A 23,681-nucleotide genomic window follows, 5' to 3' on the forward strand; every position below is an offset into this window, starting at 1 on the left:
TGGAAAATGATCTAAATATTGAAAAGAAAGTCAATGAAAGGATGATGAAATCTCAAGCAGACATGAGTTAATTGAATCAGCAAAATGAGCAAAATTTTTATAAGAAAAAGGGTAAAGCTGGTCTTGGATACAAGGAAGAAGGTGAATCTTTTGAACAAGGTACCCAAAGGAATCAAAGACCCACTTGTAATCATTGTGGCAAGATAGGTCATACATCTAACAAATGTTGGAGTAATGGTAAAGGTAAATTCAATGGCAAATGTTTCAATTGCAATCAGCATGGTCACAAAGCCAATGAATGCAAGGAGAAACCAAAGTTTGAAGGCAAGTGTCACAAATGCAAGAAACAAGGACATAAGGCATCTGAATGTAGATCAAAATCATTCAATCCAGCAGAACAAATTGTCAAAGCAATATTTGGTTGGGATTACAATACTTGGTGCAGATGTCACTATTGTGTAGAATGTTGAGATAATGGGTGTTGCACACATTGCATAATATTATTATATTTTATTTTATTGTACTTAGATGGACGTGCAACATGTAAAGATTCTCATAGAATATTCTTGATGAGTTGTATTGTAACATTGTGAAAATATTTTATGTAATTATTTAATATTGGGGAAAAGAATTAAATGCCCAATATTAAATGTGGGGTCAGTGGGTTTGGTAGCACATGGTTTATGTAATACCACTTAGTGGTTTTGTGGGACTTGCTACTATACAAGCAACCACAAGGGTAGTTGTTGTTGAGAGAGTAAGAGTGAAAAAGAGTGACAAAGAGAAGACAAAAGGCAAGAGTCGAGTGGGACAAGGCTTGATAGGTTAGCCAAGGGAGCATTTGTGAAGGTTGGAAGCATGACATGGGATGTGTGGATTCATGCTTGTTCACATAGTTTTCTCGATTGTGGCTATGGCCATGAAGGCCTCCATGGTTGTATGGAAATGATATTTTTGCTGAATAATACATGGTGATGGATGCTTTTGGAGGCTGGATTTTTCCCTCAATGAGGGTTTCCCGGGGTATATCTTGTGTCACATTTTGTGGGTATGTTGTCTATTCTATTGCATGTGGATTTTAATTTCATGTTTATTTCAGATCTATTATGGGTTATGTGGAAACAATTATGTTCTTTGTTGCCAAGTTTCCTTACAAGTGGTATCAGAGCTAGGTTTTATTATTGTAACCCTAGATTGAATCCATGGGAATGCATGAGAGGATTTAAAAAAAAGAAAAGAAAAGGCAAGATATATGAGTTTTTTTATTGCAGATCTTAGGGATTTGGATTTGCTATTATGATGGGATGTTAAAAGATTTGGGCATGTGAAATTGTTGGACAAAAAGGAATTTTTTGGATGTTTCATTTAATGAGGGTTTAGGGGGGTAGCTTGCAAAAATGACCTCCTGGGTAAAAACAGACCTCACGATTGGATCCGGGTCAACATTTTCATAAATTTTGATATATAATATGCCCTAGTTTGGCCATGTTCAGAAGAAATGAAAGAGTTTTTTGGTTTCAGCCCATGATGGCCATCAAATTTAATCCCGTCAGAATTTTTGTCACCAAAAAAATGAAAAATGAAAAAACGTACTGAAAATGGTAAAAAGACTGTCTTAGTAAAACGGCCATAACTTTCTCTCAGAATATCAAATTTTAGAGTTCTTACAGGCATTGGAAAGCTAATTCAGAGCGCTACAACATGGTGTAGGTTTGGTTCTATGATTTTGAGATTTTGTCAGGTTTTAAGAGCCCTAAAGTTAGATGCTATTTATTTTGAGCACAAATTGGGGCATAACTTGGGCATACGAAGTTGGATTTTGGACTTCGAGTAGTCAACAAAAAGCTCTTGGAGAGCTCTACACATTGGTTCAGATTTGGTGCAAGTTTGGCATGATTTATTTGTTGATATATTGATCTAAACAGTTTATAGGTATATTTTGACTATCGTAACATTGTGAGTTTATGGCATTGGAAATTTAAGATTTGATGTCATTGTATATTCAGTTCATATTTCAGATTGGTCTCATGATGATATAGTTATCAGTGTTTGGGTTTGGATATGCATGATGACTTGTTGGATCTACAAGTTGTGCAGTGTTTTAGCGGTCTATACTTACAAGTTGCATTTATAGCTTGGTTATGGGTTATCTTTGCCCATTGATCTTTCATTATTGATGTATATTCAGATTGGTGGCTTCGATTTGGGTTGTCTATGCCCTAAGTCACATAATTTTATCTTCATGTAGAAGGGATGAGATGTTGTTACCAGGTATAGTCATGGTGGAGGATTGTGGTTGACTATGCTGACAGGTTGGACATATTGAGAGCCAGATGCTCAGTTCATGGATGTGATCATGGTGTCATGGATTTTGGCATGACATGATTGGATATACAGGTACATCCTTGATGTTCATTAGCTTGGATTTCTGATTTAGTTATGGTGGTATATCTTCTTGGTTTAGGATCATAGTTATTTAGTTTCTTTTTGAGGAGCTCACGATGTGCACTTTGAGTTCTTTGATAGTTTGATGCCTTGGTTGATTCTCATGGTTAGAGGATGGATTTTCATCATGATGTCATGGATAGCTTGGATACATGATTTAGTGGGAGCTTGTGACAGTGATGGGGTGACAATGCAGGATTAGTTCCTGGTTTGATTTTGATCTTCATATAGGAGATGGATTTTATGATGCCATAGGTGACTTGGTACCACGGTTGAGTGGGAGTTGTTGGTATTGATATATTTATTGAGTGTTTGCAGATGTTGGAGGTTTGTCTTAGATCCTATTGCTGCAGAAGCGTCTTTGACATTTGCATGGTGCACTTGTTATCTTCATGGTGTTTGAAGATGGCTAGATCTTGAGGACTCATGGAGTTCTTGGTTATCTTCATGGTATGTGGAGATGGTTCTTCCTGGTATGTGGAGATTTTTTTCTTCATGGTGTGTGGAGATGGTTGCATCCTGAGGACTCGCAGGGTTCTTGGCAAAGGTGTGGTTCATACTTTTAATTGGCATGTTATCCTTGGTGTGAGGACGATTTTATGTCATGGTATACTCTTGATATGCATTTAGAGTTGTGACATGTTATAGTATGTTCATGTGGAGCATGTTATCTCTTTAGTTGAGATGGTAAGATCATGTTGTCATGTTTATGTTCCTGAGGCCATGGTTGAAACTTTGACATTGATCTTGGTTTAGTTTCTTGGTATTGAGTACACTGATCATAAGCTAGATACTTCATGATATTGTTATGTTGCATTTGGAGTTGGCATAGATTGATTGGTTACAGGTGCTCATGGATACATAGAGACGGTGGTGACGCTGATTTCTCTTGGATTAGAGAAGTATTTTGTGGGACGGTTGATGGTTTTAGCAGAAAGTTCGAGGGGCAGTCACCTGATATGGACTTGAGAGGAGATTGTTCTTAGATGAGTCTTGGTTGGAGACTTGGGTATCTTGATGAGCATTCTCATTCCCCACTCTTGCTCTACTCGGCGGTTTGCTACTTGAGAGGTATAGCCCATTGTTTCTCTCAGTTGCATTATATTTATGCTTGTCTTTCATGGATATGGATCTTGACCTATGGTACATGAGTTAGTTCTAGAGGGTTCATTTGAGAGATGGTTTAGCATTAGTTATCTCCATGTGCATATGTTGTTATGCTGGTTGAGTTTGGGAGATGGTTTTATATTGGGCATATTCCTTGGATTAGGAATGGTTTATTGAGTTTGATCTTCTTGTGAGAGGCTTACATCCATGATTAGTTATATGGTATGGTTTGGGTGTTGTTGAGGCTTCCTGTTGGGGTTTTATGGAGGAGATCATACTTGCACAGTTTACATCTAGAGGCATGTGTAGAAGGACATGATATAGGTTATGATTTGCATGGTTTCTTTGGTCTTGGTTATCTTCCTGGATGTTTAGTTTTGCTTACATTGGATTTGAGATTGGTTAGAAATTGTGATCACTGGTTTGTGTTCATGTATGTCATGTGAGAGATGACATGGTTATTCCTTTATCTCTTTCCTCTATTGGTTGTGGTGAACTTGGGAGAGCATTGGAGACTTGTTATGAGAGTTGTTCTTGCAGGATATTAGTTTATGTATTGTGGATGTCCTTGATACTACATGGATTCACTTCTTTGAGATGTTGTGAGTGGATTGGTTATAGATTTGACATTATCTTTTGCAGTGGGAGCTTCTTGGTATATATGTGGTAGGTATTTCTCTTGAGGCTTGTGATTGCAGGTTGTAGATTGGATATGTCGATGATATGAGATTCACTTGTTATACCTTTGAGGTATGGATAGTTGGATGGGTTTGGCACTTCCTGTGGGTGTTATTTCAGCTATGGATATTTTGACAACTACGGATACATGTGATTACCTTTGAATCAGGTTATTTGTGCTTGGAATTTTAATTGGTACAAGATTTTATGATCTTCTAATGCGACAGGTTGGGTGGCTTTCTCTTTGGATGGCTTCTATGTATGTCTAGTGGGAGTGGCATAATAGGAGGTGAGATCATTCATGTTTGAGATGCTGGATACTTTGATTTTTTTGCGGGTACCAGGATGAAGCACTTGGTATATTTTGATCCATGATGGTGGATGTGCTAGGAGGGATTGTTCCCTTGTTCATTTATGTGGCTACGGATTGACCCTATGCAATGTATACAACAAGTGGGAGATTGTTGAGACAATGGGTGTTGCACACATTGCATAATATTATTATATTTTATTTTATTGTACCTAGATGGACGTGCAACATGTAAAGATTTTCATAGAATATTCTTGATGAGTTGTATTGTAACATTGTGAAAATATTTTATGTAATTATTTAATATTGGGGAAAAGAATTAAATGCCCAATATTAAATGTGGGGTCAGTGGGTTTGGTAGCACATGGTTTTAGCACATGGTTTATGTAATACCACTTAGTGGTTTTGTGGGACTTGCTACTATATAAGCAACCACAAGGGTAGTTGTTGTTGAGAGAGTAAGAGTGAAAAAGAGTGACAAGGAGAAGACAAAAGGCAAGAGTCGAGTGGGACAAGGCTTGACAGGTTAGCCAAGGGAGCATTTGTGAAGGTCGGAAGCATGGCATGGGATGTGTGGATTCATGCTTGTTCACATAGTTTTCTCGATTGTGGCTATGGCCATGAAGGCCTCCATGGTTGTATGGCAATGATATTTTTGCTGAATAATACATGGTGATGGATGCTTTTGGAGGTTGGGTTTTTCCCTCAATGAGGGTTTCCAAGGGTATATCTTGTGTCACATTTTGTGGGTATGTTGTCCATTCTATTGATTGTGGATTTTAATTTCGTGTTTATTTCAGATCTATTATGGGTTATGTGGAAACAGTTATATTCTTTGTTGCCAAGTTTCCTTATAGAGAATATGGACACATAGGAACAAATTGTAGAGGGCATCACCTAAGGAAGAAAGATACAACCATAAGATGCTATACTTGTACTGAACTTGGTCATATAGTCGAGAATTTCATGAATATAGGAAAGGTTGAAGATGAAAAGAAAATTAGAGCTAATAATATTCGAAAGAAAATGAAACAACAGTGGATTCCTAAGTCTACCGAGCAAGAAAATTCAAATGATGGATATGTCACTCTAAGAATGAGTGACTCCACCATTCCTAATTAGACTTATCAAGAAGGATAAGGGACTGCATCTTCAAGCCATATCCTAAGCAGTTCCAGAAAAAAGGAGTGGAAATGATAAATCAGTATTGCAGATATAAGTCATAATTCACAGTGTTGCATCTACCGAGTAAAGTTGATTTTTAGACTTTACCGAGCTTGGTCGGGAAGATAAGAAAGTTTTGTATGTTCATCGAGTTGCAAGGTTTACTGAGTAAGTCGATGACCATTTATAAAACCCTAATTCTCATCTACCTTCATACCCGAGCATTAATGACAGGATTTCGATCAAAAGGGTAGAATTTGATCTCATTTTTCACTGAAAATTCAGAGTTCACTGAGCAAATATATTTTCAAGTGCATCCAAGCGATTTCAAGTGATTTGAAGCGATTTTCCAGCAAAGAAATTGTGTTACGAAATCATTCTCTCACTGAGTAGCAATGGCATCCGCAAGCACCAGTGGCAGCAAGGCAAAGAAAGGTTCTGAAATGCTTGTGAAGGGAGTCGAATGGAAGGCACCCAATTTCAAAATTGTTCCTGCCATCGCTGAATCACTCGACCCGCATGGAGCTCAATCACAGATCCCTCCAAAGGTACTTCTTATCAATGATATTTGTACTCATTTCAAGTGTACTGTGCAAGAAATAGGGACACTAGATATGGATAGTACCCTAGCCGAGTTATGCATGGATGAAACCCTAAAACTTGAGTTTAAACATTTGGAAACCAAATGCTTAACCCATATCCCACATCTACCAAGGAGTTTCCAAGTGAAATGGGTGAGGTATATCTTAAGCCGTGTGAATAATGGACAATTGTGGTTAGAAAAACCCATCCTCATAACAAAGAAGATGATCCACAAGATCACGGGCTTACCAATGCTGACCAAAGCCAAAACCACAAAAACCCTAGGTCGAGATGACCTCCAGAAATTAACCCAAGCTAAATGGGATGGCAGAGGTTTAAAATTCAACAATGTTTCAGATATAGAACTGAAATTTGGTATATGTGTTATTGCATACAAACTGTACAGTTCCAGCAAGCTGAATAGTGTACCCTGTGAGGCTATAGATTTGGCATATAAGATTGTAAAAAAAAATATGGAGTTTGACCGAGCTGATGTGCTATTAAAAAAATTCAACAAAAACATGGATAGCATAAGGACTGCAAAGACAAACCCTTGTAAATTTGGTTCTTTGCTAGTTTTTTTATTTTTCTATGTACAGAAATTCTTTCCATCTAAGGGTGCAGTTGTATGGAGGAAAGATACTCCAATTTTGTATCAAATAAACAAATTCATAGCAGAAATGGTTATGAATTTTGATAAGGTAATGGATAATTATTTTGAAAATTTCAAGGAAAGGATGAACAACATGTTCAGGATACCTCCAAAACTTGTTGAAGAGTATAAGGATGATGTCTGTTTCATGGTTGATTGTGATAGAGTCTACATCCAGGCAGTCAAACCCCGAGTGGCATGGGTAAAACCATTAACCTATGAGCTAAATATTGATGATACCAGAGATATCATTGAAGCACTGGTAAATGAACCAGTGGATCCCAAGTTGCCTACATTTGGAACCTATGAAGAGGCAAAGGTTAGAATAGAGCTTGAGATCAAGCTTCCTCAAGAAATCTCTAAAGGTAGGAGAAAGATAGAAAAGCTAAAAGCTGATACTGGACCTCTCATAATAATAGAAGGGAGAGGAGAAGATGAAGAAAAGGAAGAAGAAGAAGAAGAGCCTCAACGAAAGAAAGGTAAGGTGACTATCACCAAACCTACAAAACAAACCACTGCAGTATTCTCCAGGAGAACAAGACAGGGAAAGAAGGAACCTATATTTGTTAAGCCTCCACTCACCTTTGAAGCAAGACTAAAGCAATTAGATGAAGGAGGTAGCTTCACAAACTTCAAAGCATTAAAGTTCGAAACTAGAATAGAACAGGAGAAAATGCAGATTGAGGATCTGGTACTGAACAAAATGGGAAAATGGAAATACTCCCCAGACTAGATAGCCTCTCAGATCTCCAAAGAGTTATTGGAAAGATTGCAACCAAGATGGGAAGCTACAACCAAAACTATTAAAGACATTTATGAGCAGACCCTGAGGAATCTCTTGCCAAATCTCTCTAATGCTGAAGTGAAGAAATCACTAAAAGATCACGAAGGCAATATGATGATTAGATTCCACACTTGTTTGATACTTGTCAAAGATATTGAGCATGTGGTAAATGATGCTACAAACATGTGGAAAAACATCTATCATCTACACAAACCCAGTGAGGATACTGTTGAAATCATCGACAATGACAACAGTGATGATAATGATGATGATGATGAGGGTGATGAAATTGAAGAAATACCAGAAGACCTACAATCAATAATGTTAGAAGTTGAAGAAGAAGCTAGAAAAGAAATTGAGGAAGAAGAAGCTGAAAGAGAAATGGAGGAAGAAGCTGCCTCTACTTGTGAGATTGTGAGCTCAATAGCCTCATCAATTGATCAATCTCAGCTCTAGGTTACTGCAATGTAAGTGCCAAGCACTTCATCTACCGAGCTAGCAGTCACTTCTTCAGTTACCGAGCTTCCAAGCACATCATCAGCCACCGAGTCATCCACTGCAACAGCTACTTCACCGAGTATATCTCTTCCACCTATAGCTTGTACAGTAACTCTTCCTAGTTTCTTACCAATTTTATCTTCCTCAGCCACATTGGCCCCAATTTTTGCTCCAGTCAGTTCTCCAACTGTAAATATACATGTATGTACATCATTTTTGAGTAGTATATCATTTTTGGGAAGTACATAAAGTTTTGATACATCCAACACTTCTCTTAGTTTCCCTTTAATTGGTCCCATTCCAGTTTTAACAGCCAGTCCAGCATCATCAACTATTGTTTCAATTTCAAAGGGCAAAGGTGCAGTTACTGCAGAAAAACCAAAGAGATACATGTTTCCAGTAAGGCAGTAGATGAAGAAATAGATCTGGATAAGGACATTGTCATTCCTAAGATAGATCTAGATACTGCATCAGTTGATGAAATGAGAATGATCAGTTAGCTATTAGAGCAGAAGGCCAGGCAAAAATAGCTCAAGCATGAAAGAGACTAGGAGTATAGCATTATTGAAAGTGCTAAAAATATAATAACAGAGGCTATAGGTGTTGATGTGGATTCATCTCAACACATTTTGTTACAACTAGAAGAAGCGGTAAATAAATTCAATGAGGATACCTCCGGCCAAGAAAAATTGATTGAAAAGGCAAAGAAGAAATTTGACAATAAGGTGCTTGAGCACATTGCTTAGCATATTGCATTAAAACAGGTTGAATTAACCTCAATTTTGTCTGACATTGAATTTTTTTTTAATAATGTAACCTCACTTTTTGCAAAACTTTGTGATGTTACCGAGTATACAAAGGAAGTAAAAGAAAAGTTGATTAAAATTGATGCGGATATGAAGGTCAGTGGCCAAATGCTGCAATCTGACCACAGTGCAAGTTCATCCCATCATCTGAGAATCAAATTTTTGTCAGAGAAACAGGCAGAATTACTGAGAGAGGAAGCAAGGATCAGGTCTACTCTGATTGACATTCAGAATATGATCCTTCCTGTCATGAACACAATGCAGAAGCACATTGCATATTCAAAAACATTGATCCATGACAATAATTTCTCTGTTGCAGACCATGTGATTGAACTTTCTGTAGATGTTCAAGTCACTCTCTCCACATGCAAAATCCTGCAAGATAATTGGGATAAAACTTTGCAACTAATTCTTCAGGTACATTCTGAGTTTATCACACATTTTGGTGTCTCCATGTAAATACATTCTTTATTCTTTGGCATTATTGTCAAAAAGGGGGAGAAAGTTATATTTAGAAGAAAATCAGACACAAAAGGGGAGAAGGTAATAAAGTAATAAAGAATAAAGTCATATAACTCATGTAAAAACTTTGTGTATATTGTATGGGGGAGTTATATGTAAGGTAGCCCATGTATATTCAGCACAATAGAATCAAATCAGTTTTGTCAGATCTTGTATATAAATTTTGGCTCATAAGTGTTTTTGTCACTAATGCCAAAGGGGGAGATTGTTGGAATAATGATACATTTGTCATTAGTTACAACACTTGTCATTAGTTACAACACTTATTTGATTCTGAATGCTTACCGAGTTCATCACTCAGTTTACAGTTCATACCGAGCATTCGTTGGTTACCAAGTATGTTCAGCAGTGTTTACCAAGTTAGAAAGGTAAACAAAGGTTTTTAGTGTTTACCGAGTTAGTAAGGTAAATGAAGGTTTTTAGTGTTTACCAAGTCAATAAGGTAAACGAAGGTTTTTGGTGTTTACCGAGTCAAAAAGGTAAATGAAGGTTTTAATGTTTACCGAGTCAAAAAGGTAAATGAAGGATTTAGTATTTATCGAGTCAGGAAGGTAAATGAAGGTTTCAGTGATTACCAAGACAGAAAGGTAAAAGAAGTATTCAGTGCTTACCAAGTAAATTGAAGGAGTTAGTTTCTACCGAGTGACACAATGTTTACCGAGTCACCAGTGGTTACCAAGTTCCAAACTACTCAGAGTGATTAGTATGGACCGAGCCCCTACCTCTGCCGAGTGCATGATGATGTCGAGTAATGTAGTGGATACCGAGTGTTAGAAGGTCACCGAGTGAGTTTGAGGAACCTGAGTTTTCTACTATCTGGCCGACTCAGTAATATTTTGTCCACTTGTGTTTGGACGACCTTGTTGCTGAAAATATTAGAATGGTATATATGTAATGTATTGTGCCATTTGCAAATATGTATGATAAAGAAAAAAAAGAAAATAGATAGGATGAAGAGAAGTAACAGTGAAGTAAGAGCGAACTGAAAGAGAATCAGCAATAGAGTATTCAACAAGGTTATCAGGAGCAACAAAGATATATCCATCACATCAAGTGATCAATACATAAGATCTAATCAGCAAACCAGTTGCAACCAGATCCATTGCTTCATCCTAACAGGTGAATCAATTTTGTAAATCCTTTAACAAGGTTGACTTAACAGTCTTTTGCAAATCTCCTAACAGAGTACATACTTCATTGTATGTTTGTAAATCCTCTAACAAGGTGGATCTAGCAGTCCCACTTGCTCCTAACAGGGCAGATCACCAAAAGTGATCACTGTAAGCCTTAATCGGCCAACTTTATACTGCAGTATTGAAGTTTCGTGGGCATCATCCCCACCCCAATTTTACTTTCAATTTGAAAGGTTTTTGGGTCACCAAATCAATGTGTTAATCTTTTCCATGCATACAAAAAAGTAGATGAATGAATGGTGAATTTGTTATTATGCTGAATTGGTTTAAATTTTAAAGCTTACTAATTCACCCCTCCCCTCTCAGTAACCTTGTTAGTCCTGAATATTTCCAACAATTGGTATCAGAGCTTTGTGGTTCTTAGGATAGAGCTTGACAGCTTGAGAAAAGATCAAGGACAATGGAGATATTCAGACTTGACAAAACTATTGAGAATGAGAAGCTAGATTTGGAGATGGCCATGGTTCAACTCAAAGAAGCAAAGGAACATCTTTCTCAATCCCTAAAAAGAAGAAAGGAACTTGCAAGACAAATAAATGACCATTTTTATGTTGAAGAAAGGATTGAAGATTTGTTACCATCAAATAATACAGAAGAAGCTGACAAAGCAATCAAAGAACTTCTAGAAAAGAATGGATCACTGCAAGAAGAGGTAAGAAAGCTTAAAAGAGAGAAAGAAATACAGTTGTGTTGCATAAAATTGTAACCAAAATTATGCAAACCTCAAATTATGAATCAGAACAAATGGAGTGTATGTTCGGTATGCTCTTAGGAACACAATAATGGATGAATCTCTTGGATGTATGAATGCAAATGGAAAATGTACCTAGACTAGATGATATGAGAAATCAAAATAATAGAATGATGATGCAATGATGGACTTCGAATGACTCCTATCCCAGCCAGTATCAGGCCATTCTTCTCGTGTGTGTGTGTATCTCATCCCATAAAATGCTTGAAACAAGATGTCTATTTAAAGTGGATGGGGGAAGCATCTAGAATGTGCTTAGAAACCACTAGGAGATAAGGATAAGGATAGACAACTAAGCACAGGAGATAAGGATAAGAATTGACAACCAAGCACCTTATCTCTCATTCTAGATAAATAGATAAGACTGAAATGTGTGTAGAAGATTCCTAAGGTGTAGACAACATGTGCTTAAAAAGAAATGCAAACTCATGTGAATGCACATACTTCTAGGCAGTTTGAATAAAAACTAGGATAAAAATTAAATTAAATTAAATTAAATTTAATTTAGGTCTAGAAGAAATTAATAGGAAATGGAGGATTTTAAATAAATAAAATTTATTTAAAAAAGAAATAAATGGAGAATCATGTGTTAATTAAATTAACACATTAAGGCTAGGAAGTATTTAAATTAAATTTAAATACTTAGGCAAAAATGAACTTATTTAATGAAAATATTTTTAATTAAATAAGTAGAAGAATGGGACTATTATTAATTAAATTAATAAAGTCATTCGGGACAATTTTTAGTGTATACATTTTGCCCCTCTTTGATGTTATGTTGGCACTACATCATATCAAAGAAAATACAGGTTGCCCCAGAGAAGGAAGGAGAATTGAGGATGCCCGCTCATGGAAGTTGCGCAAGAAATACAAATTTGGGCAATTTTCGTGAAAAGGTCTTTGAACGGAAAGAAGGGAAGGAAAGAAGAAAAATAGGATGATGGAAAATGATAATCTAAATGCAACTTAACTACATGAATGCAAGAGATTCAAATGGGTTCATATGGAGAGCATACCTAATTTTAATATTGCAAGAGGAGTTATGCACCAAATGCTATAGAAGCATAGATGACAAGATTCCTTTGCGTGTATTAGACTCTTAACACAATAGATGCAGGTTTCAGAGTCATGAGGGAACAAATGACATATACACACTGGAGAGGTCTGGGCACACCCAAAGTATTTTGAAGGAGCTTGGTGGAAAGTGTGCTAACCCGTTGCCCCTAGTGAGCAAAACATTAACATAACTTGAAACTCACATAGATGTATTAAGGAATCATGAAAATAGATCATATTGAAAAATAACATGTGTAATCAGGATAAGCCGTTCAAATGATACCAAGATATGGAAGATCAAGGCACACTTGGGAAGGCTATCACTGACACACAAAGATAAAATTAACAAAAAGACATTATGACCAAGTAGTCATTCAATTCACCATGCTTGCCATGAACTTGATAAATTTGTTAAATTTGTTAAGCCTGTGTAGGAAGGATTCATCCTGTAAGGCAAAAAATGATTGATTGATTGAATTGAAATGAGATATTTATGATTGGTTGCTGGCAATAACAGTAAAAGGAATGATGTTCTCAAATCATGAGTCTAAATGTGAATTTGTGTAAGCTTGTTTGCAATCACTATTTGATGAGGTTGGTTTTATGGATGGAAGCTCAGTGTGGTGAGAATATGGATAAGATAAGATTAATGGATGAAAAATGAAGTGATTGAAAGAAAAGAATATGATGAAATTAGAGAATAAATGAATTGAGTAAATAAATTGGGAGACTTGGAATGAATAGATAGTATGGATAGAAATGAATCGATTGAATGATTGCGGCATAGACATGAATGAATGTGGAAGATTTAGATTGAATTTGATATGAATGAATAGATAGAATGGATAGAAGGAATAGAATAGATTGAGACCAATGACAAGGGAGAGCCACGGTATTTGTAAACGGATAAGAAGGTTGGGTAGATATATGAATGGAGGAATAATATGGATGACCAACAGATATGGGGAACCAAGAACCATATTTCAAAGGAGTGACCAACAATGCCCCATTCCAAGGATATGAAAATGGAAGGAAATAATGGTGGGGAAGGATTACATGAAAATGGACAGATGTTGTGAAAGCTCGCATATGGAGGAAGAAAAGGGATGTGCTCTTCTTAAGCATGTATGAACATTTTTGTTGTTGTGCCTCTAGTATTGATTATGAGCATGGGTATGAAAGTGAAATGAAGGAAGGCATGAAAAAGGGATAATGAAACGAAGGATATGAAAGAGGGATAATTATATGAAGGATATGTGTGGTAATAAATGGATGAAATGAAAGGGATAACCAAGATGAAGGGTGTATGGAAAAAGGATAGACATGCATAGGATTATGGATAGAAAAGAGATGAACATTAAAAGAGGATGGGAAGATGTATGCATATAGATGGAAAATGGATGCATGAACATGAACGTGACAAATACTATGGAATGCAAGATAGGGATAACATGTCAAGATCAAACATATGGAAGAATGTAGGAAGTATATAGAATAATGTATGGATAATGGACACCAAAGGATAATGAACAATAAGAGGGGAGCATGAAAGGATATGTATAAAAGATTTGTATGGATGAAGTGCAACGGAAAATGGAAAGTGAAAGTCAAGATCAAAGATGGGAATGACAATGGACGATAGATGGAATATGGAAGATAGGTAAGGAAGAAAAATATGGATGGAACTTGCCCCTAGTGTAAAGTGCAAGTGGAAAAAGGGAAGTGAATGGATAGGTAAGTGAAAGTGGAAGACAATGGATACATAGTAGGAAAATGAAGGGAGGACTCAAACATCTAGGTATATGGATGTATCCCTTGATATTTATGCTTCTTTAATTTGTTTATTATATTTGTTTTATTTTCAAGGAATTATTGGTATTTTCTCATAGATGTTGATAGGGTAAGGAAAAGAATGCTAAGGTAAATTGGGGAATAGAAGACAATGAAGGAAGACATGGTTGATGGATATTAGGTTGGAAGACTTGTGAAGGAAATGGAAAGATCTTCATTGGCACACACCTTGAAGGGTGGTGGAAAGGAGTAAATTGTGAAGGATGTGGAGGAGAAAGTTGGAATTTTGGGATATAGGGACCCAAAATGGATGAAGGAGATGATAGAGTTGGGATGGCTAATTTGGGTGTATAAGGACCCAAAATGGATTTGGAAAATGGAGGTTGAGAGAATTTATGAAGGAGGGAGGCTTTTGGATTAGCAGAATTGGATTTAATTTGGGTGTATAAGGACCCAAAATGGATTTGGAAAATGGAGGTTGAGAGAATTTATGAAGGAGGGAGGCTTTTGGATTAGCAGAATTGGATTTCATTTGGAATCTTTCTTTGAGATTCATTGCTACATTAAGTAACTTTGGTATCCACATAACTTTTGCACTTTTGATTTTTAGCCTTTGTGGCTTTTTGATTGCATTTTGGATCTGATTTTTCTTTTCTTGGACATGTTGCTTAGATGGGACATGTTGATTTTTACGCTTTTGTGGATTTTTGAATTTGTTTTCTTTTTATTTGGCATCCAATTTACTACCATTGGCCATGGTATGGGTGCATGAAGGTAAAGAAGATGAAGAGTTTATGGAAGGTGAACGTTGGAAGGAATTCAAGGATATGCGCCTTTGTTGATCTTTACTAGGACTATGAGGGGATAAATTGGAAAATGTGGATAAGGTGGAAGGATGTATATAAGGACCTAATATGGAAGGAAGGGAAGAAGAGTTTGAGGACAGAACATAAGGACCTAGAATCGATGGACTATAAGAACCTAGAATGGATGGACTATAAGGACCTAAAATAGACTTGGAAGATGAAGGAGGAGAAGTTTTAGGTGTGGAAGGAAGAGTTTTGGAATTGGAAAAAGTGGAAGGTGTACCAACATCTTGAGGAATTATTTTTTTAAGGGGATACTTAGTATTCTCAACGCAAGATGCGAGTCTAGGCGTATAGGATTCATGAGGAGATTGGATAGGTGTGATAGGATCATGTGAAGGAGTAGGGTTATAAGGGGTATCGTGAGGAATAATAGGAACATGAGATAGAGAGGGATCATGAAATATGGATGAAGGGGTGCATTGATCTTGACTTGGAAGAGGATCATTGAGTGGAACAAGTGGATTATGAGATGGAATAGGTTCATGAGATGAAATGGAGGGAGTGGAACTATGAGAAGGAGTATTTTGATCTTGACATGAAAGAATATCATATAGCTCAAGGAGTGGATCATGAAATGGACTAGAATCATATGAGGACGTGGAAGGAATGGAATCATGTGGTGAAAGAAGATCATATAGCATGGTAAGTGGATCATCATATGTGGGCGTAGAGGAAATGGAATCATGAGATGGAGTAATTGGATCTTGACATGGAGGAGTATTAGTGAATGGAGTGGAAGAAACTTTTTCATGAAGGGGAATATCTATGGATGCTAATGCTGGAGATAGAATGGAATCAATAATGTTCATGGTAGGTACAATGTCTTGATCTTGATTAGGAGGGAAATTAGAAGATGGACTAGGAGGGATGGATGAATTGCTTAGATCTAGAGGAGAAACATCATGCTTTGAAGGAAGATCTTGAGATGGAATTGGAGGTGTGGCTTTAGGTGATTGGCTCACATTATGTTGAATTTTCAATCTAGCCAAAAGTGATGTGAAATACCCTTGACAAGGTGGGGATGATACTGTTGTAGGATTAGGAGATGTTGTTGTTGGAGTACTAGGGGATGATATAATTATAGGATCAGGATTTTGTGGAGGTGGAATTATGGGTAAACGATTTGGATTAGGTTCATAGTAAGGGGGATTACATGGAGGATTAAGATTGGATGGGACATGAGAACTAATGCCTTTGAGATATGAGAGACAATTCTTCATTTCCTCCATTTTCTTGGTAAGGGTTTTTACATCTGAGGCATTGTGTGGGCCATGAATGGAATTGTATGGAGGGATATGAGAGCTAGAAAATGAAGGACACGTAGCAAAGAAAATGACCTTTTCCTGCGGACTTAGTTTGTTCAAGAGTATATTCTTTAGTTCCTCAATTTCTATGGCGAGGTCATTTATGACAGAGGAACTATATTGGCTATGGATGGAATTGTCTACAGATGAAGGATAAGGAGATAGATTTCCCTTGTCAAAGGTAGGAGAATGATGAACATGAGATAGATTAGAATTGAAATTTTGAGAAGGAATTTGATATGGAGGAGATATGAGACCATGTTGTCGTGCAATATTGTCAATTATTGGAAGAAGCGGATTTGAATCCATGGATGCAAGATGAAAAGTGATGAAGAGGGAATATGAACTTGGAATTAGGAGCTTTGTGCTGATTGGACTTTGATTTGATTTGATTTGAATTTGATTGAATTTGAATTGATTTGGTATTGATTTGGTTTGGATGATGAAGAGGGAATATGAACTTGGAATTAGGAGCTTTGTGCTGATTGGACTTTGATTTGATTTGATTTGAATTTGATTGAATTTGAATTGATTTGGTATTGATTTGGTTTGGATTTGGATTGGATGAGGGTTCGATTTGATTTGATAAGAACCCTATGATAGTGCAAACAAAGTGAATGTTTGATTTGAATGAAAATCTAATGATAAGACAATGCTCCTATGTCTGAAGTAGAATATGTGATGTCAAATTGAAATAGAAGAAGACCTGAATGAAGTTTTTGAAAAATTGATTATGACTTGGCATATAAGATTGTAAAGAAAAATATGGAGTTTGACCTAGCTGATGTGCTATTAAAAAAATTCAACAAAAACATGGATAGCATAAGGACTGCAAAGACAAACCCTTGTAAATTTGGTTCTTTGCTAGTTTGTTTATTTTTCTATGTATAGAAATTCTTTCCATCTAAGGGTGCAGTTGTATGGAGGAAAGATACTCCAATTTTGTATCAAATAAAAGAATTCATAGCAGAAATGGGTATGAATTTTGATAAGGTAATGGATAATTATTTTGAAGATTTCAAGGAAAGGATGAACAACAGGTTCAGGATACCTCCAAAACTTGTTGAAGAGTATAAGGATGATGTCTGTTTCATGGTTGACTATGACAGAGTTGTTAGGATAAACCATGGATAGAAATAAAAACTACATGCAAATATAACCAATAACAGAAAATAATAGAACACACAGAAATGAACACAAGGCACCAAGATTTAACGTGGTTCACCCAATCCTTGGGCTACGTCCACCAAACAGCAAGTCCGATCTTATTACAATCCACTGATTACAACCTGATTACAATCCGTAATCCCTTACAGCTCAATACCACCGCAAGAACCAATTTCGTATCACCACACATAAAAATACCCAACCCTAAACCCTTTTTATACAAGTATTAAACCGCTTTAGGGTTATAACATGTCGGCCATATGTCGGCAATAATATGTCGGCTACCATGTCGGCCATAATATGTCGGCTACCATGTAGAGTACTTTCCTAATCAGTCACCACAATCTAATAATCTCCCACTTGGGGACTGATCAGGCTCCACACTAAACAACAATCTCCCACTTGGAGACTGATCCTGTAGCAATACAACTACCGCATGGGGCTCCCACTGGATCAAACCACCCTGGACTCTGCTGTTCTTTTATTCACATTTAGTCTAAAAGACCAACTAAAGCTGAAGAGGAGTTCAGCTTCTCCCTTGTTACAACCTTTGTCAACATATCTGCTAGATTTTCATTGGTATGTATCTTCTCCAGCTTTAACTGTCCATCCTCCAAAACTAACCGAATGAAATGGTACCGCAACTGTATGTGTTTGGTCTTAGAATGTAGAGCTGAATTCTTAGCAAGATGAATGGCACTCTGACTATCTGTGAACAAATAATTATCCTTCTGAGGATGTCCCAATTCTTCCAAGAAGAACTGAAGCCATATCATCTCTTTGGCTGCCTCTATAGCAGCAACATACTCTGCCTCTGTAGTGGAGAGAGCATTAATCTTCTGTAGCCTAGAAACCTAGCTCATAGCTGCCCCACCAACAGTAAAGACATAACCTGTAGTACTCCGCCTAGTATCAATATCCCCAACCAAATCAGAGTAAACATAGCCCTATAAATTAGTAGTAGAGCCCCCAAAGTGTAAACACTTATTAGATGTTCCTCTCAAATATCTGAGAATCCACTTGACAGCATTCCAATGCTCAAATCCTGGATGACTCATATACCTGCTAACGACTCCCACTGCATGTGCAATATCTGGCCTAGTGCATACCATAGCATACATTAAACTTCCTACAGATGAAGCATAGGGTACCTTGGACATCTTATCCTCCTCTTCCTGTGCCTTGGGACACATCTCCTTAGTCAATTTCAAATGATCAGGTAAAGGTGTACTGACAGCTTTAGCATTCTCCATAGAGAAACGTTGCAACACCTTCTCAACATAATCAGCTTGAGATAGCGTCAATGTTCTATTATTCCTATCTTTGCAAATCTTCATACCAAGGATTTATTTTGATGCCCCCAAATCCTTCATAGCAAATGCATGTGCTAATTGGCATTTCAACCCCTTAATAGGATCCATGTTAGACCCAGCTATAAGCATATCATCAACATATAAACATAAAATAATGTAGCTATCATCATCCAACCTTTTAAAATAAACACAGTAATCTGAATGACACCTATTATATCCATGCTCATGCATAAAACTGTCAAATTTCAGATACCATTGCCAAGGTGCTTGCTTCAAGCCATATAAACTTTTCTTCAATTTGCACACTAAGTTCTCCTTACCTTTGACCTCAAAACCCTATGGCTGAGCCATATATATTTCTTCATCCAAATCACCATGAAGAAAGGTTGTTTTAACATCCATCTTCTCTAAATGAAAATCTTTAGTAGCCACAAGACTTAAAACAGTACGAATAGAAGTCATTTTAACAACAGGAGAAAATATCTCATCAAAATCAATTCCCTTTTTCTGTGCAAATCCTTTTACAACTAACCTGGCCTTAAATCTTTTCTTACCTCCTTCCTCTTCTTTCAACCTGTAAAACCATTTATTCTATAAAGCCTTTTTACCTGCAGGCAACTTGCACAAACCCCAGGTCTTATTTTTCAGCAAAGAGTCCATTTCATCTTTCATTGCAGACTCCCACTGAATCTTAGTATCCACCTGCACAGCTTCATCATAACTTTCAGGTTCACCAGCATCAATAAGTAAAATAGAATACAAAGAGGGAGAAAACCTTTGTGGAGGTCTAATTGGCCTTGTTGACCATCTAACATTCACTGGTGTGTGTGGTATTTGTTGTTGCAGTTGTTGCACATCATGAGGAATGGTTGGAGCATCAGCTTTTGGAGTATCATCCAGCACTACATAATCATCTACTTTCTTCTCATGTTGCTACAACAGATCTTTGTACAACACTTTTTCATTGAATATGACATCCCAACTTCTTATAATTTTATGATTTTCAAAATCCCAAAGCCTATAGCCAAATTCATTAATGCCATATCCAACAAAGACACATTTCTTTGATTTAGCTTCTAGCTTGGTTCTATTTTCAGAGTCTATATGAGCAAAAACTTCACAACCGAAGGTCCTGAGAAAAGAATAACTCACCTTCTTACCAGTCCATGCTTCCTCTGGAATACCACAGCCCAAAGGAGTAGAGGGACCTCTATTTATCAAATATACTACAGTATTGACAGCCTCCGCCCACATGTGTAAGGGCAACCCAGCATGCAACCTCATGCTCCTTGCGCGCTCCATTATAGTCCTGTTCATGCGTTCAGCCACTCCATTTTCCTGTGGAGTCCTTGGAATAGTTTTTTGTCTACGAATACCATTAGTGGAGCAATAATCTTCAAATTCATGACTGCAGTACTCACCACCATTATCAGATCTGAGACATTTTAATTTCTTACCAGTCTCATTTTCAAACAAGCATTTCCATTTCTTAAAAGTTTGAAATACATCAAATTTCTGTCTAAGGAAATAAACCCATACTTTTCTAGTTGCATCATCAATAAATGTAACATAATAATGAGAGCCACCAAGGGAAGATACCTGAGCCGGTCCCTATACATCTATATGCACAAGCTCTAATTTCTCCTTTTTGTTTTCCTTCCCTGTCTTTACAAAACTCACTCTCTTTTGTTTTCCATACACACAACTTTCACAGAAATCCATATTCACACATTTTAGACTTGGTAAAACTTTCCTTGAATGAAGTACTTTCATACCTTTCTCACTCATGTGCCCAAGTCTATTGTGCCACAGCACTGTATCAGAATCTACAGCAGCTATTTGTTCTCCCTGCTCAACTGTAGTAATTGTTCCTGAATATTCATTTTTCTCTGAAACAATCAAGGTAGAAGGAACAATATGACCTATACAAAGATATAAGGTGCCTACTTTCACTCCTTTTGCTACTACAAGGGAACCTTTTGAAACCTTCCAATTTTTATCATTAAAAGTAACTACACAACCCTCATCACTGAGTTCCCCTGCTGAAATTAAATTTCTACTTAGTTTTGGAACATGTCTTACCTCATGTAGTAGCCAATGATTCCCATTCTGCAACTTAATCTTAATTTTTCCCTTTCCAACAATCTGACAGGGTTCATTATCCCCCAAATAAACAAGCCCAAAATCCCCTTGGACATAATCAATGAAATAACCTCTATGAGGTGTAGCATGAAAAGAAGCACCAGAATCTAAAACCCATGAATCATCAACACTCTCTAAAGACAGAAGCAAAGCATCCTCTTCAGATTTTTTACTTACCACATTTGCCTCTTTGTCTCCATCTGATTTATCTCCTTCATAATTCTTTCGAGTCCAGCAATCTTTCTTTTTTTGCCCTGGTTTCCCACAGTACCAGCAATCATTTGGTCCTCTCGATTGAGACCTCCTCCCCTTTGACTTTCCTCTTGATTTCCCATGATTTCCAGAGTTACTTCCTCTTTCAGTCGTTCTGCCCCTGCTTTGTGCATTTAAAGCACTTCCTGATGTAGATCCACTTGAGGATTTTCTACGAGTTTCCTCACTTAAAATAACACCGATCACATCATCATATTTTAGGGTACTAGATCCAGGAACAGAATTACTCACCACCATTACCAAGCCATTCCAACTTTCAGGCAAAGAACACAAAATCAAGAGAGCCCTAATTTCTTCATCAAAATTGATACCCACAGAAGATAACTGACTATTAATAGTATTAAACTCATTTAAATGATCTGCAATAGATCCACCTTCTGCCATTTTCATATTAAATAAACGCTTCATGAGAAATACCTTATTTGAAGCAGAGGGCTTTTCATACAGTGTCGCTAGGGTTTTCATCAAATCTTCTGTCGTCTTTGCTTTTGTAATATTAAATGCCACCGATGGTGCCAAGCATAACTGAATGCTTTCGAGTGCCTTTCTGTCCAAAAGATCCCATTCAGCCTCTGACATAGTTCCCTGATTCTTGGCTTTTCCTTCCAACGGCTTCCATAAATCCTTCTGATATAAATAGTCTTCCATTTGCATCTTCCATAACTGGAAGTTCTGCCCATTAAACCTGTCAACCCTCAACTTACCCTCTTCTGCCATCGCTCCCACTCAACTGTGAGACTCCCACTTAACCATGAGACTTTCCTACAGAGGATAACTGAAAGACAACCTTGCTCTGATACCACTTGTTAGGATAAACCACGGACAGAAATAAAAACTACATGCAAATATAACCAATAATAGAAAATAATAGAACACACAGAAATGAACACAAGGCACCAAGATTTAACGTGGTTCACCCAATCCTTGGGCTACGTCCACCAAACAGCAAGTCCGATCTTATTACAATCCAGTGATTACAACCTGATTACAATCCGTAATCCCTTACAGCTTAATAGCGCCGCAAGAACCAATTTCGTATCACCACACATAAAAATACCCGACCCCAAGCCCTTTTTATACAAGTATTAAACCGCTTTAGGGTTATAACATGTCACCACAATCTAACAAGAGTCTACATCCAGGCAGTCAAACCCTGAGTGGCATGGGTAAAACCATTACCCTATGAGCTAAATATTGATGATGCCAGAGATATCATTAAGGCACTGGTAAATGAATCAGTGGATTCCAAGTTGCCTGCATTTGGAACCTATGAAGAGGAAAAGGTTAGAATAGAGCTTGAAATCAAGCTTCCTCAAGAAATCTCTAAAGGCAAGAGAAAGATAGAAAAGCTAAAAGTTGATACTGGACCTCTCATAATAACAGAAGGGAGAGGAGAAGATGAAGAAAAGGAAGAAGAAGAAGAAGAGCCTCAACGAAAGAAAGGTAAGGTGACTGTCACCAAACCTACAAAACAAACCACTGCAGTATTCTCCAGGAGAACAAGACAGGGAAAGAAGGAACTTGTATTTGTTAAGCCTCCACTCACCTTTGAAGCAAGACTAAAGCAATTAGATGAAGGAGGTAGCTTCACAAAATTCAAAGCATTAAAGTTCGAAACCAGAATAGAATAGGAGAAAATGCAGATTGAGGATTTGGTACTGAACAAAATGGGAAAATGGAAATACTCCCCGGACTAGATAGCCTCTCAGATCTCCAAAGAGCTATTGGAAAGATTGCAACCAAGATGGGAAGCTGCAACCAAAACTATTAAAGACATTTATGAGAAGACCTTGAGGAATCTCCTGCCAAATCTCTCTAATGCTGAAGTGAAGAAATCACTGAAAGATCATGAAGGCAATATGATGAGTTTTGAACCCACAACCAAATAACACCAACAATCTTGCCTTAACCGCTAGACCACACAAGTATTTTGATTGCTTTGGAGTGAATTTGTTTTTAAACTTTACAAATCAACCAAGGGAGTACTTAGGGATCAGTGGGAGTTGAACCCACAACCTTTGACCACCCAAAATTACATTCGACCGTTCCACTATTAGTAGTGCTTAAAGCTATTTTTGGGTAGTCTTTATTTAACACATGGAATCCCACCTTCCCTTAGTTAAATAAGGGTATATGGTTTAAAGAACCTTTGTTTATGGAGAAAAATCAAATCCATAAATTGGTAAACCTTTTATTACGAAGATTTAATCAGCTAAAAGAGAATATTTTTGTAATTAGTTGTTTTAGCCTAAATATGGCTAATTTCATGTATTT

Source organism: Cupressus sempervirens, chromosome 2 (genome assembly GCF_028749045.1).
Source record: "Cupressus sempervirens isolate cs-2001-9-10 chromosome 2, ASM2874904v1, whole genome shotgun sequence".
Lineage (NCBI taxonomy): Eukaryota > Viridiplantae > Streptophyta > Pinopsida > Cupressales > Cupressaceae > Cupressus > Cupressus sempervirens.